Raw genomic sequence first — 16,200 nt, forward strand, 5'->3', positions numbered from 1 at the left:
ACGAGTGTGCGAAACCAAATCAATAACAAACTTAATCTCCTTATCCAGATGAATAGCAGGAATAACATCCAAAAATACCTCATAAAACTTATTTACCACTGGAAATAAATAAAAAGAAGGACCTTCCGAGTTAGAATCTTTAACCCAGATAAAGTGATAAAGACACCCTTTGGAGATTAATCACTGAGCTCTAAGATAAGAAATAAACCTTCCCCTAGGAGCTAGGGAACCACCCTCCCACTCTATAACATTAAATATAGCCTTCCAAAAAGGTGTCATCTCACTATTTCAATCCAAAAGCTTATCCCAAAATCTGATCACTATGTAGAAGGAGTAGAATGACTAGTACCTACAACGCGTGGGGGTACAGCCACCCGAAGATGGGTTAGCAGGTATATTCTAGCATGAACTTAAGATAAGGATAAAATTATGCCATTTAGTAAAGCCAAGTAAACCAACCCTATGAATACAAACCATACATTTATATATAACTATACTAGGAAAGAGAATCAGGTTTAGCATTTATTTAAAACTGTTAACCTGGGGAAGCGTAGCTTAACCATCCAAAATTTACCCATAAGCTATATAGGTCCAGTGAAACACCCTAAACAGGCCCTGATGTGTGAATCTGCCTGAACCAGAGATACCATAAAAGTATGGGAATCCTATGTACCCTTCGATCTCTGTGATACATACGTATAATGTACTTAGAGAATTCCCATTACCTCATAATATCATAAATGGTAGCCATGCCAATGCCTCATGTCGGTAAATATGAGTTTCCAGAATTCTCTCATTGAACTCTTACGTTCATATTTAGCTATCACACCCCACCATTATTTCCCAATTAAAACCATTTCCAACCAACCAATCCATTATTCCATTCATTAATAACCAAGGCTATTAATAGTGGTATCATCATACCGACTATAACTTGCAAGTATTGTCCTTAGCGACCTTTTAAGGTAAAAGGATTCTCGTGTACCCATTTACCATGTTAACTTGGGGGAGTCCTATGTACCCTACAAGTGTTCCATTATTATAAATACTTAAGGGAGTCCCATGTACCCCATAAGTTGTCCATTAACATATTTGCTTGGGGGATTTAATTGACCCCACAAGGATATTAAATTAACCATAACCATTACCTCTAACCCATTTTATTTAACCATTACAAACCATTTAAACCATTTATGGTTCCATTACCAAGTTCAAACCATGCAACAAATCCATTAAAAATTCAATAATATAGTTAAAGCATTATTATAGGCATTTATCAAACATATTGTGGGCATAGTATTTCCAAAACCAAAACTAATTACCATGTGACTATTCCCATGCAACCAATTATCCAAAACCACCATTAACCATGTAAAAACATAATTAAAATATGGGAAAATCATAACTAAGCATTTATAACCAAACCCCCAACACATATTTGAAAACCCCAAATTTATAAAATAAATCATGCCATAAAAACATTGCATAAAACCATGCTTTTAGTAGGAACTAACATTGAAGAAAGAGTACATACCTTAATTGAGAAGATAATAGAGAAATCACCAACACAAACCCTAAATTAATCCTTAAGATAAAACCCTAGCTTCCTTTGCCCAAGAACTTTAGAGATGATCAAACAGTGTTTTCTAAGTGTTAATGAATAGAATAAAAGGACAAATAACCTCCCAAGTGAGTTAAAAGTCATGGGGTGCAACTTTAACTGAGAAAATATCCAAATTGCGCTTACTTAAACTGAATAAAATCCTATCAAGGGGTGCAACTGACCATGCCAGTCGTACCCTACAATATAAGTGGTACCTACCACTCATACCCTAGGCATCCCTTTTGGACCAACACTATCCAAGGTACTACTCACCTTTGACCCGTACCTCTAGTAAAATATAATCGCAAGAGGTTTGTACACTGTCCAATATACGAGTCCATGGTATGACTCATACCCTGCCTTAAGGCTCATGGTGAACCACTAGTACTCAGATCAAAGTTAAGTTACAAAGTCTAAGATTAAGTGAAAGAAAGAACCAAACTAAACGACCTGTATCCACCAATATGACTTTTACCACTCATGTCGTATCTATTCCATAAACCAATCCAACTCACCAACCATCACTGGTCAGCGTACGACCAATCCATACCACTCGTATCCCAGTGTACGACTCATTCTCACTAGTCATAACTTGTCTAGAAACCAAAAATCTTGGAAATTTTCTACGGGTCAGAAACTTAGGGTGTTATACCAATATTTTTCTAAAGTTGTGTAACCTCTTGTGCTACTAAATCAAGACTAGTTGTATATGCATTATCAGCTCCAATAGCATATGTACCGGTGATATGCTCAGCATCTATAGTATGCCAACCTTTATTCGTCATTGAAATATCATCAAGCATATCATGTTCAACATCCCATCAAAGATGGATAAATACACCTTCTAAAACCATATCTTTCATTGCTCTCGAACTGACATTAAATGGTTTATATAATATTTCCACCAAATTTTATCCTCTTATTCTATGATTAGGTACCATGCTCAGCTTATTCTTGAATCTAAACCACTCTGCATATAAGGGTTCAACAGGTAACTGTCTGAAGTTATAAATCTCATCTTTCAACTATAGCATACATATAGGAGGGAAAAATTGTTTACCCAACTCATGCCAAGTAGTGATTGAGTCTCTTAGAAGTTCCCTAAATAATGTGATGCTTTTGCAGTCAATGAAAATAGGAACAACCGTAGTCTCAAGGCTTTTTAATCTACCCCTAGAATAGCATAAATGAACAAATCCCAGTGAAATTAGCAAGATACATGTTTGCTCCATTAGTTGTTGATCCCAAAAATGCACCTTTCATATTTAGATATTTAATTATAGCACTGGTAATGTCAAATTTAACATTAGAGGGTAATGCATGAGGAACAATGGCTCCTGTTTAGTAGGTTTAACATATCCCATGTCTTTATCTTCATTATATGGTTAAAGATACTGATAAGTAGGAAACATTGGAGCTCTTAATATCTGGCTTGCTCTTCTATCACTCTAGCTTCTTCAGTTGTTCCTGCTAATAATTGTTGTATCTATCTATCAGCAACATTCTGTGGATTATCTGATAGTGGATGAAGAGGAACATTATAAGGGTCTTAAACCCTAGACGAAATACCATCATAAACTTGTTCTACCATCCTTTGTGGTGTTTAAAGATTTTTTTCTGGATCTAGATAAAAAAGAAGTAAGGGATTTCCTCTTCTCTTAGTGTTTCACATACACCAAGATATTCCAAATCAAAAATAAAAAATAAAACCCCCAAACTTTATGAAATTCAATGAACAAATTACACCGTCTTCCTTTGCAACAGTGCAAAAATTTAATGTCACCCCAAAACTAACCTCTAAAAGAAATTTGATGTGGTCGATGCCAAATATATTAACCCAACAGGATTAGGGTTGAGCCCTTGAAAAAGACGCTACATAGTTGCTTCACTTGGTGTAATTCACGAGCAGCATGGAAAAGTATATAGGGGATTTTGACGTAATCAATAGATAGTAACTGAACATGAGTGCTTTGAGTAGTAAACAACAAAAGACAAACACTATGACTGTGTTCCTCCTCACTTCTTAACTCTACAAGTTACTTGTGTTCAACCCATCTATTCTACTGCTATGCACGTAAAGTCGACAAACAACGTATTATCAATAGTCTTGTAAATACATTAATAAATCTCACTATTTACCTTGTGGGTATCAGGGTGTTGCCTTATTGTTCCTTGTCTATGAATTCAGTTCTAATCTCACCTTTTGAGTCTCGAGTTGATTAAATAAGATTATGGAATAATAATGATGGAAGTAAAACTCAAATTACTATCTTAATCTTCATTACCCAGTCATAAACTCTCTTGTGAGGATGTTTACGAATACAGGCTATCCCTAAGCTTATGCAGTAGCTCTGAGGTCAATTATGATAAAGAAAATTAAGATACTTGTAGTTTACTTTAGAATAGTTGAATCTACCATTTCCCTTTCATAGTTAATCCACCAGGGTTCCCATAATCCTAGTCAGGAAAGTTAGACACTCATGTTCGTGCAACAATCCATAATAATCAATAAAGAAAGCAAGTAATTAATTACACAATAATGAAAAGAATAAAATCCGGAATCTTCTATTGAATGAAACCCCAAAATTTGAAGAACAAAGCAAAAGTATGTAATAAAGAATGCAAAAGTATGTAAAAGGGTGTAAAAGTGCATAACCTAATAAAAGATGAACCCAAGGGTTTTTATAGTATCTCAAAAATACTCAAAAATCCTAATAAAAATGGGAAAGGTAAAGTTTAAGTCGGCAAATGGTACGACTCGCTCATCCACTCGTATGCTCATCATATGAGTCATACCATGCCTCTCGTATCCATTCCAGTTTCTGATCTCTAAAAGTTATAAATTTCTATTTTTCAAATGACTTCTGCTCACAAGTCGCACCTTAACCATACGACTCCTATCCTTCAATCATATCCACCTAGGACTTTTGTCTTTCCAAGCATTGAACACTGGTCTGCTTATAGTTTCCCGATACAGTTGTGCTCAGACTTCCAACTCGTATACTTCTGAGACTTCAACTTTGGATGGTAGCTTTAGATTTTGTTATGCTTAAGATTTCTTCATACGGCTCAAATTCTTTTGACAACTCAGATGCTCGAGTTGAATCTTCTCATCACTTTGATTTTTTTCTACTTCTTGGATTATATTTTTCATACAGTCAGTACCTTGCTGTAACTTGATCTTTTAGGTCTTTTTCTTCCATTTTCATCTCAACACTCTTGTAGACCTGTTTTATCTACAATAAACACTAAAGTGTATCGTATCCCCTAAAATAACCTAAGTATATGCATAAATTCATGGTTTTAGGTATTGAAAGTGTCGTGTTTCCACGACACATCAACACCCTCAACTTGGACTTTTATGTATCCTCAAGAAAACAAAACCAAAACTATCTTAGAACACAGAAAAGATGCTTCGATAGAAAGATCTTAAACTACCCATTGTAGTGATTTTGAATTCAATTTTTTCATACATGATTCTCCTATCCTAATCTCACTTTTCACAAATCAAACTGTGTATAATGATTTAGCACATGGAGAAAAACAAAGGAATCAGATGATGGCATTACATTAGTCATAGAAAACTGTGCATTAACATAAGCCATATAAACCAAACAGACTAGCAACCAAACAATACAACCCACATACACTTATAGTCAAAGAAATCCTATTCACTCAGCTAAGATTAATCAATTAATTTAAGGTTATAAGAAACAACGCTCTCACTCACAAAGAAGTATCAGCAGTGTATACAAAATACTATAGGCTTACCCATATGCTCTTTTCCTAAGTTTTCGGGTAGTCAAAGTAGGATCACTAAAGGAATTTATTTTTCTTGTAACATAGTGATATTCCCAAATTAAAAATCTCTTACGAGAGAGTAAGCAGTCGTTGTCAAATATATAACCCAACTAGGTTGGAGTCGAATCCCACAGGGAATATGGTGCTAATTAAGTTGTATACAGATTAGTTGACTTTTAATCATTCGTTTCTGTAAAATAAATAGGGAGGATTTGATTCAGTTCACAAATTAATGGTTTCAGTTTAACAAGATGAAATACGTGTAGTACTATTCAAATTTAAAGAAATAGCAAGCTAGGGTTATGTCCACCTTGTAGTTTTCAATACTTTCTAACTATGAGCTTTACGAATTAATACATGCATCGTTCTTACAGAGAAATGTATTGTATTTAATAACATAATCCTAGTGTTTCTCAACCATCAAGGACTGATTCACTTTAGTTCTCTCGAATCAAAAAGGTTTATCAAAAACAATACAAAATCTCCAAGTAGTTAATCCTGTTAAGGCATTAAAAAATGAAATAGGAGTTGGAAATCCTATTTTCTTGTCACTACTCTCTTTTCTGAACATTAGCTTTCTTTCAAAGAAGTTGTGTTTTAAGGCATATCCTCTATGTTTGCAACCATGAGAATTCAAGATAAGCGAAAAGAGTATGATGTAAACAAATTAATACATAATGAATTCAAAACCCAAAGTGATAGATTGTATGCTACAAGTCTTCCATAACCCTAACTAATAAACTTAGCCACTCATGGGTAAAACGGAAATCATAATAGAAATATTCATCATTCCAAAAACTAGAAGAAGATCTTGGTGGAGAAGATGAATAGCATTTCTCCCTTGGTGTAAGCCGCCTCTTTCTTCTCACAAAATAATACAGAATAATGAATAATGAATAAAAATTCAGCATTAAGCCTTTTAATAATCTTTTGTATCATAATTGTCTTCTAAGTCCCTGAACTAATTATAAATGGCAAACTAGTCTTTGACATAGTTTCTAGGTGCCACATTTGGTCTACACTGCTACTCTCTCCTGTGCCATATACCATCCAAATTCCATAGTCCCATTATGTCTTCATCTACTACATTAATACCTGAAATCATGCTAATCACATCGGTTAACTCAGTTACATAGAATTAGAGTAAAAACATAAGAAACTAGGCACTTTATTCTCTAAACTTAGCTAAAATATGGATAAGTTATGGTTTTTAGGCGTATAAATACACCCAAGATCACCACCCCACACTTAAAGCTTTGTTCTTCCTCAAACAACATATCCATTTACGCATACTACAAAAGCCTTAGCACCCACAAAGGAAGACAAGATGCTCAAATAGGCTCACACAACAATTATGAACAAGAAGTAGATTCAGAAATTATTCCTAGAGATAACCTACCCTCAATAATAGACTCATTAAGTTGGCAATTTCATGCGTACTATTTAAGCAAAGAAATCATATAAATTACCCTATCTTCATCAACCATGTGCCCTCACAACAAGAATGTTACCCAGAATCACTCACAATCATACAATTTCTAACAAAATGGCAGAAGAATCAAGTTACGCTCACTCTCACAAAGAATTGTCAAATTACAACTGATGACCATATGCTTGCCCTTAGCGTAGTACTCTACTAATATCAGAATGCTAAGATTACGATCGAATAGGTCTTTTAAGGGTTGTAATGCAGGCTAAAGTATTGATAGGAACTATTTTGGCCAGAAATAGTGACTATCTTCCCTAAGCGCTTTAAGACACTACATTATGCAATTAAGACCAATTTCTAAAAACCAATTTCCACTTCTGCTATCTTCATAGATTTTATTTTCACCCCAACTCGTTAAGATCAATTAATAACACTATGGTGGGAGTATGCAACTCTTTCAAATATTTATATATATATTTTTTTGCACCCATTTCATGTTATGCACCCTTATGATAGCCACCCTCAAGTTAAGTAATTTGCCTTAGTTGAGGTGCACAATAGCCAAGAAGGACCAGGGCCAAAACAGGTTCATTGTAACATGTCCGGCATAAAATTTGGAAGTTTTTCAACAATTTTTGCTACTCCCAACCACATCAATTGTTCACGCTAATAACTAGTCTTTGGGGCATCAATTTCACCTTTTTTCCTTTTACTGTAAAACTCCTAACTCACATTGATTTTACATTAAAGCACTTAGGAGCTTTAGGATCAAATTACGGTCTATTAAAGAACGGAATAGGCTATATATAAGGCTAATAAAAGAACAAGCTAAAGGCTCAACGGGGCTAGCTAAGATAATGTACAAAGGTAGGTCAAAAGAAGGTATGAACAATGGGTTTCAAATAAATGCCTAAATCATCTCCTAAACTCACAATCTTTATTTTGCTTTGCACACACACCAGTTAAGTTCTAGCATCAGTTGCAATAAGGAATATACAATAGTCTGACACACTCATGGCATATGGTCAACTCAATTTGTAGCATTATAGATTCTCAACCCAATAATTACATAAATTAAAATAAAACCAACAATAACAACAAGAGTCACAACTACAGCCTAGGTGTTTCAAATTGAATGATCCATCACATACTTATGTTATAATGTCATGTGATCAACAAGAACAGTTACATACAATTAAATGACTAATTTTCTCTTAAGACGGTCGTCATCCATCCATCATCGAAAAAAGCACCTAATTATGACTAAATAGAATAAATATCTAACAAGAAACAAAATAAACAAAACAACTAATCCTATCATAGAAGAATGTTAAGGAGAAGGTACTATTTTCTAACCAAACAAGTAGCTAAGTAACCATCCACCCCACACCTAGGCTAAGCACTGTCCCCAGTGAAAATAACAAGATAAAGAACCTGGCTAATAGTACTTCTCATCCATATTAGAAGTCATGCCACCTGCGTTGAGATCATTATCAGAGCCATTTTTCCTGTGTTCATCATATTATCCACGTCAGCCACACATAATGAAACTAACTATAATTAAGATGAGGGTGGTGAAGTCACCACCCCACACTTAATTTATTAGTCTCAACTAATTAAATGTTGTTGTTGGGTACTCAGACTTAGCCGACATATACTTTGACATGGTGCACCAACATTAGTCACAATACAATTCACTCAATTTAATTCCCCCAATTCTATTTCAATGAAGCACTTTTTGAATAGAATTATGGTCTATACTTTAAACCATATCAAAATATACAAAACACAATCACTTTCACAATATTGCCAGGGAAAGAATTTAATTCGTAATCCTTAAGAAATCAATTAGCTATAACATAGAGTCACAATAACTAAGGATTAAGAAAGTAAAACATACCTTGAAGATGGAAGATTAGTGAAAGACAAAGAGAATGGTGGGAGCTCAATATTGTACGGATTAAGGGTGAAATAAGGATGAATTTAGGCATTTAGGGTGTGGATTCTATTAAAGGGTGAAATCCTGATCGGATTAACCCAATTAAAAGTCAGGTACTATGATAAATTGGGAAGGATATGCAAACCACAAGGGAAGAAAAATGTTTAAGTGTGCGCCGCAAAAGGTATCCCACATATTAAGGTGTGCGGTGCATTGGGCATCGCACAGGTGGGGCAGTGGGCATATGCGTTTAAGTATGCTCCGCACATGTTATCGCACAAGGGCAAGTGTGCGCCGCATAATGTATTACACAGATTAGGTTATGTGCCACATTGGCTAGCGCATAAGTAAAACAGTGAGGGTGGGCGGTTGGGTGTACGATGCACAAGCCATCACCAAAGAAAAGGTGTACGATGCGTAAGCTATAGCATACGTGAGGGTGATCTTAGGATATGTCTTAGGCGACACCTTTGCCATGACCTATGTAATCTTGGTCACCACACACCCTTTAGTACACTTAAACTTGGATGCCATGTACCCTATTCTTCATATAAAGTATTGAGAAAGGTCCGTACTACGAGGGCTTCACCCCCGCACCCCCATCAAGGTTAGTGGTAGTTTTCGAGACCCCTATTCTACTACCACAGACCTTATTGAAAGTCACAAAATAATGTTGCACCGCAAAAATTTTTGGGTTGGATTAAAATAAATCGAGGCTCGACTCTAACATGAATCATACTTAAGCCTTACACATTTGACCACTCCAACTTACCTGCAATGTTCCCATCACTCCTAAACTTACCACCGTTGACATGGATTAACCAAATTTTGTACTAATCTCCTATTTAGTATTTCATGCATCTACACTTAATCAAAAACAACAAAAATGATTTGAAGAATGGGTTTCCTCCCACCAAGCCTTGTAGTTTCGATCGTGGCTCGACTTTAATTTTTACATTTTTGTTTAACCTAATAAAATAAAAATAAAATCATGGGTTGCCTCTCATGCAGCGCCAGATTTAACATTGCAGCACGACTCGATTATCTTGACTACTCAGACTTCATCAAGATACATCTATGATACCAGTTGTACCTCATTTCCTGGATCAAGAAAATGTTTCATTCCTAGTTCAACCACTTTGAATTCACTCACATCCTTACTTATAAGTTCAACCAAACCAGCTATGGTCTCCACAACATACCTATCCTTAACTCGTATATCTCGCTCATCTTCATAGAATACATCAACAATCGAGAAGACACTCATCTCTTTTTGTTATTTTATAGACCGACATAATTCAAAACTAACTTCTTTCTCATTGAGCTAAAATTTTAGCTCATTCATCTCAATGTCAACTAACACTCTCCCAGTTGCTAAGAATGGCCTATCCAAAATTATAGGTACTTCAAAGTCCACTTCATAATCAAGAATTACAAAGTTGACAGGAAATATAAGTCTGTAACTTTTACAAGTACATCATGTAGAATCTCGATCGGCCTTTTTACTGATCTATCCACCATTAGAAGCAGCATATTAGTGTGCGTAGGATCTCCCAAACCTAGTTTCTGAAAAACCATCAATGGCATAAGATTTATACTCTCCCCAAGATCACAAAAGGCTTTTTCAAACTTTAGCAATCCAATCGTACATGGAACAATAAATGCTCCCGGATCAGCTTTCTTCTGGACAATAGATCTTGTAGCAATATCACTATAATGATCAAGATTATCTACCATTTCATAGCTCACAGTCCTTTTCTTCATCAATAGTTCTTTCATAAACTAATCATATCCAGGCATCTATTCCAGTGCTTCAACTAAAGGCACTTTCACTTTCAACTACTTCAACATACCTATGAATTTTCTAAACTTGCCATCGTCTTATTTCTTCTTTAATCATTGTGGAAATAGGGTAGTGGCCTTGGGATTTCAGCTGGAATAACTTTTACCTCTTTTCTTATGCCTTGCTCCACATCACTAACATGCTTCGTCTTAGGTGGTTGTTCTACTTCCGCACTCTTCTTTTTCAAACTTCCCAACTCCACGGGCACCACTGAAGATTCATTAACTATCTCCTAATCCATTTCAACTGTATCAGTATGAGAGGAAGATCCCAATGCTGGACTAGACAACACCTAACCGCTCCTAGTGGTAATGGCCATATACAATCCATCATTCCTCAGATTTTTAACTATATCTCTTAGTAGAGTCCCATTCTGTCTTCAGTTTAATGTTACGGATAATTGGCTCATCTTCTAATCCAGTTGTTTAATAGAAATTGAGTCCGAGTTTACTAGTTGACTCATGAAAGATATGTCACTCTTCATAGTAGTCACCCTAGAATTGGTCGCCTCAACTCCCTTTAATAGTTTCTCCATCATGTTCTCTATGGACATTTTACCTGAACTAGTGGCAGCATTATCACGGCTTCCAGGAGGTACATACAGTCCACTCCTGTCACTTCTATTCTTCCAATCTCTTTGATGGTTCCAACCTTGGTTTCCTTGACCACCGGTCCGAAAACCCCTTTGTCATACAAATAGTTAGCCTCTTCCTCAGTGTTTGATCCAGCTCTATTACCATAGGACCCCATAGCTATTACTTTTTCTACATTTCTTGATAGAAAATGTTGCATCAGAAAATCCATCAGGGTTTTTATGTGAGCCATATCTTGATCACACTCCTCTTCTCTACTACGTTGCTCTGCTGATATTACACTAGATTCAGTATTGCTTGCTACCACAGAATCTCTGGTATACTAAGCTCTACTTTTCTTAGTTATCCTTTCTAACATATTCGTAGCCTCAGTAAAGGTGATCTCTATAAAAGCTCCTCCTGCAGCATTATCCACTATTGGCTTTGTAAGTGAGTTCAAAGATCTGTAGAATATTTTTATCAAGTGTTCATCAGTCATCTTATGGTTTAGAAATTAAGTCAACTTCTTTTTAAATCTCACAATTGCTTAAATTTGCTATTCTCCTCCCTCAACTGTAAAATTTTGGAGGACAAAAAGAACCTTTCTAGGAAAGATCCTTTCAATTGCCTCTATTTTGTCATAGAATCAGGAGTCAGCTCATTCAACCACATAGTTGCCTTTCCAGACAGTGACAGTGAGAACAATCAAAAGTGATAGATTGTATTCTATAAGGCTTCCATAACCCTAACTACAAAACTTAGCGACTCATGGGTAAAATGGAAATCATAATAGAAATATTCATCATACCAAAAACTAGAAGACAATCTTGATGGAGATGATGATTAGTGTTTCTCCCTTGGTGTAAGCTACCTCTTTCTTGTCTCAAAATAATACAGAATAATGAATAATGAATAAAACTTCAGGATTAAGCCTTTTAATAATCTCTTCTCTCATAATTACTTTCTAAGTCTCTAAACTAATTATAAATGACAAACTAGACTTGGACATAGTTTCTAGGCGCCACATTTGGTCTAGACTGCTACTCTCTCTTGTGTCATATTCCATCCACATTCCATAATACTATCATGTGTTCATCTACTTTATTAATACCTGAAATCATGCTAATCACATCGGTTATCTCAATTACATAGAAGTAGAGTAAAAACATAAGAAACTAGGCACTTTGTTCTCTAAACTCAAGATAAAATTTGGATAAGTTATGGTGCTTAGGTGTATAAATACACCCAAGATCACATAGGTTAGGGGCTTGTATGGTATCCTTTTGGGATTTATTTAGTGACTACACCTCCTTGACACTGTGCTTTCTTCATGGTCCACTTATTCTTCAATTTTATTTTCGCCCTTATATCTCCCTTTTTATTTTAAAGCACATGATTGAGTTAGGTACAATTTTCTCACTTAGTTTTCTTTTTGTTCTCTCTTATTTCATATACTTTTTTCCTTTTTTGTTTGTTTCAAATATTTTTACCGCACCTATCCTTTTTCATTTTTCTTTCTACACTTCTTTCTTCATACTCATTTTTCTATGCACACCTATAATAGCCACCATCAACTTAAGCAATTTTCCTGAGTTGTGGTACATAGTGTCAAAGGAGGAATAGGGCCAAAACATGTTCATTATTTAAACAGAAAGATGAAATTGATATATTAAACAAGAAAAATAGTGAATTAAGGCTCAAATATTTACATAAATGGGATTCATACTTAATTGGCTGGACATTTAGGCTCGGGTGGACTTACATAAAAAAAAGACTATGATAATAATCTACTTGACTATCCTCAACTTTGGAAAAAGCATCCAGGCAAGTTCTAGATTCCTTTACACCGAAAACTCAATAATACCTCTCATATACTCGCACAGGGTTACATTGCTAAGTACTACCTATCCAGATATAAAACTATTTGCCCCTAATTGTTCTATCCTTATCCTAATGCCATTATTAGATTCACAATGGTTTCACACATACGCATATCACACAGTTAACAAAAAATCATTAGGGGTCTCAAATTTTTAACACAATTCTATTAACACACATTTTTTAGCATAATTATTTCAAATCCACAATTTATGTTTTCGGAACTACAAATCAATTCAAAATCACAATTCATTACGAATCAATTTTAAAATCACTCAAAAATCAATAAAATTAATCTTCTACCATAGGTGCTGATTTTCTCCCTAATTCAGCCCTTTGTCAGCACCAAACCTGCATGTCATAACAAATTTTCAGCTAATTATCTTTTTCATCTACTCCCAGATATTCGGAATCAGATATACCCCCACCCTCAACTAAAATTCCTTGCACTGTACCTAGTGCTAAAAATTTAATGTAAGGATAAAAGATCATACCTGGGCACTCAAGGCACCGACTCAACAACATCAGCAGGTGGGCCCTCAGAACAGGTCCTACTCTCCTCAATAATTATCATATCAATTGGGACTAAATCAGCAACAGTAGTCGGGGGCACAACACTGTCCCCCTTAGCATCAATAATTAGTGGTCTCAAACCACCGACTCTAGCAATAATCTCATGGACCCGTGTCTCCCAGTCCTTCTCATCTTGAATACTATCTAACTTAGCCTTCTTCTCTGCCTCTTTCTCCTCGTGTCTTTTGCACTTTTTCTCTTTTTTCTCCTCTCGAGTCTTCTTTACCAGGTTTGAATAGCCTAAGTATTTGGAAATACCAGGTTTGAATAGCCTAAATACACCACAGGTCCTAGCTCGACATCTATGCATCAACCCAGGGCTTTACACCCTTTTATATGTTGTGGACCTTGTATTCTAGCATACTCAGTCTGGTCATGTCCTTGGTCCATATGTCCAGAAAAATTATAATCAAACACGAAGGCATACCTCGTGTCCTATGTGATACAGACTGTACTAGAGGAGAAGCACTAGATTTACCTGTTGTGTCTATCTGTGTAGTCTTTGTCTCTCCAACTATCTCCACAGCCTCAGTTGTCTCAGCCTTCCCACTCTACCAAAACATATCAGATAGTATATCTGATGCTCTCCTAGCCTATTTGGCCATCAGGTTTACTACATCTTGAATCATCTCAAGGTCGGTAGTCTTGGTAGCCTCAACTATCACTTCCAACCCTGGGATGTCCTGTACCTCTATAGCCAAACAAAGATGTATAATCATACATAAGTATGCCATCAATGAATTCTCACCCCTCACAACTTGGTCCGTAACTCCTAAAGTAGAAATTCTACCATATCAAACTCGTATCCGTCTATTAAGACGACTATCAAAGTAGCCCAAACCATGCTCAACATAAAACCACGCTCAACATATCATCTCCTATGGTGGGACAAAGCCTATGTTGACCCAATGTCCACCATGCTTTGTTCTCGAATATAGGGGTATTTTTTTCAATTTTCTAGGAGACCACTCTGGGGCCTCCTACAACCTATACTGCATTTTCACTATTTGCATCTATTCTTTCTTCAATCCATATAAAGAATATAATCTTTTTCTCTGAACCCAGCTATTTTTGAGTAATCTTTCTAATTTCCTCCAGATGATATTCCATCTCACCAGTGTTAATCAGAGGCTGATACTCTGATCCGTATAAAAATTTACCAATAGAATGGGAAGAAATCTCTACCCATACTCCCCAAATAGTTAGTATTGGGATAGGATCACCACTTTTCCACTATTGACCTTGTGGATACTGTCTCTTTAATTCTCCCTTGTACGTAGCATAAAAATCTCTTACTAGCACATCACTATACTTTTTATGTGCTCTTGTCATCCATTCAAAACCATATTATTTGAAGCACTCTTTAAACTTGGGTAACTCCGTCATCCCAGGAGTTGTTAGCTTCCTCTCTAGATATAAGACCCATTTGATCTTCCAATTATAGAGTTTTCTTAGGATATCATTATATGTCTTCAGCATACTGGAGTACCCTCATCATTTAATGATAGGCACTAGAGAAGTGGTGATGGATAGTGGAAGGTCCTATCTAGTAACTATAGGTATGTCAACTACTTTCTCAATAACCCACTTTGAACTTTCTTCCTCAGAACTTGATTCAGCATCATCTTTGGCATCTGAAGGTGAAGGTGTATGAGGGGGAAAAATAGTTAGTTCTTTCTCCGTGAACCCCATGAAGGTGTTTCCTCCAGCGATGCTATCTTATTTTTCTTGGCACCCTTTTTTGTGCCTATGAGTCAACCTTCCCCTTTTGTATTTAGTCATATAATTCACCGGTACTGGTGGAAGGCTCAGTGGCCTCAGAAATAGACAATTGTAGTTTATTGTTTCCCTTTTTTGACACTTTTTTGGATAAAGATGTGTTTTTCGAAGGCATTGTACCTACAAGTAAACCTTTATTAGTACGTAACTAAAGAAAAAAAGGTAAAAGAGGAAAAAAAAGTTTAGTGTGCTTTTACTATATTGGGTAAGAGTCGAGGGTACCAGCTGTATGGACTGGGTACGACTCATATGACTGAGTCGCATGATACTCAATATACACATAGGGGTTTACTGGCTTGTTTATGAGTCCTCCTAACGAATCTTAACATATGTTATGGCTAGTAACCAACACCCGTAAGCAAGTTAGAAATAAAAGTCTAAAATATGGAATCTACCCAGGTCAATACGACTTAGGTGTACAAGTTGTATGGTTTGGTTACAACTTGTTTAGGCTAGTCATACACATACCAAAACATAATCTTAGCTAAAATTTTCTATTTTTAGTGGGTACGAGTCAGGCTACGACTCGTTAGTTATGGGTAAGAGTTATAAAATGTTTTGTACCCATTACAACATAAAGGTTCAACCTTAGAGTTGACTCCAACCAAATTTCCCAAAATAACCATCTACTTTATGCCGCAATATTACTTAATTCTAGTCCCAACAACACATAATATTGACACCCAAAGCCACATTCACCCTCAATTTCCATTCTCAACCTAAATCCATGAACTAGGGTTCCCAAAAGTCAACAAATATGTAAATTGAACTCAAAGCAAGTTT

The sequence above is a fragment of the Capsicum annuum genome, chromosome 11, assembly GCF_002878395.1.
Source record: "Capsicum annuum cultivar UCD-10X-F1 chromosome 11, UCD10Xv1.1, whole genome shotgun sequence".
Lineage (NCBI taxonomy): Eukaryota > Viridiplantae > Streptophyta > Magnoliopsida > Solanales > Solanaceae > Capsicum > Capsicum annuum.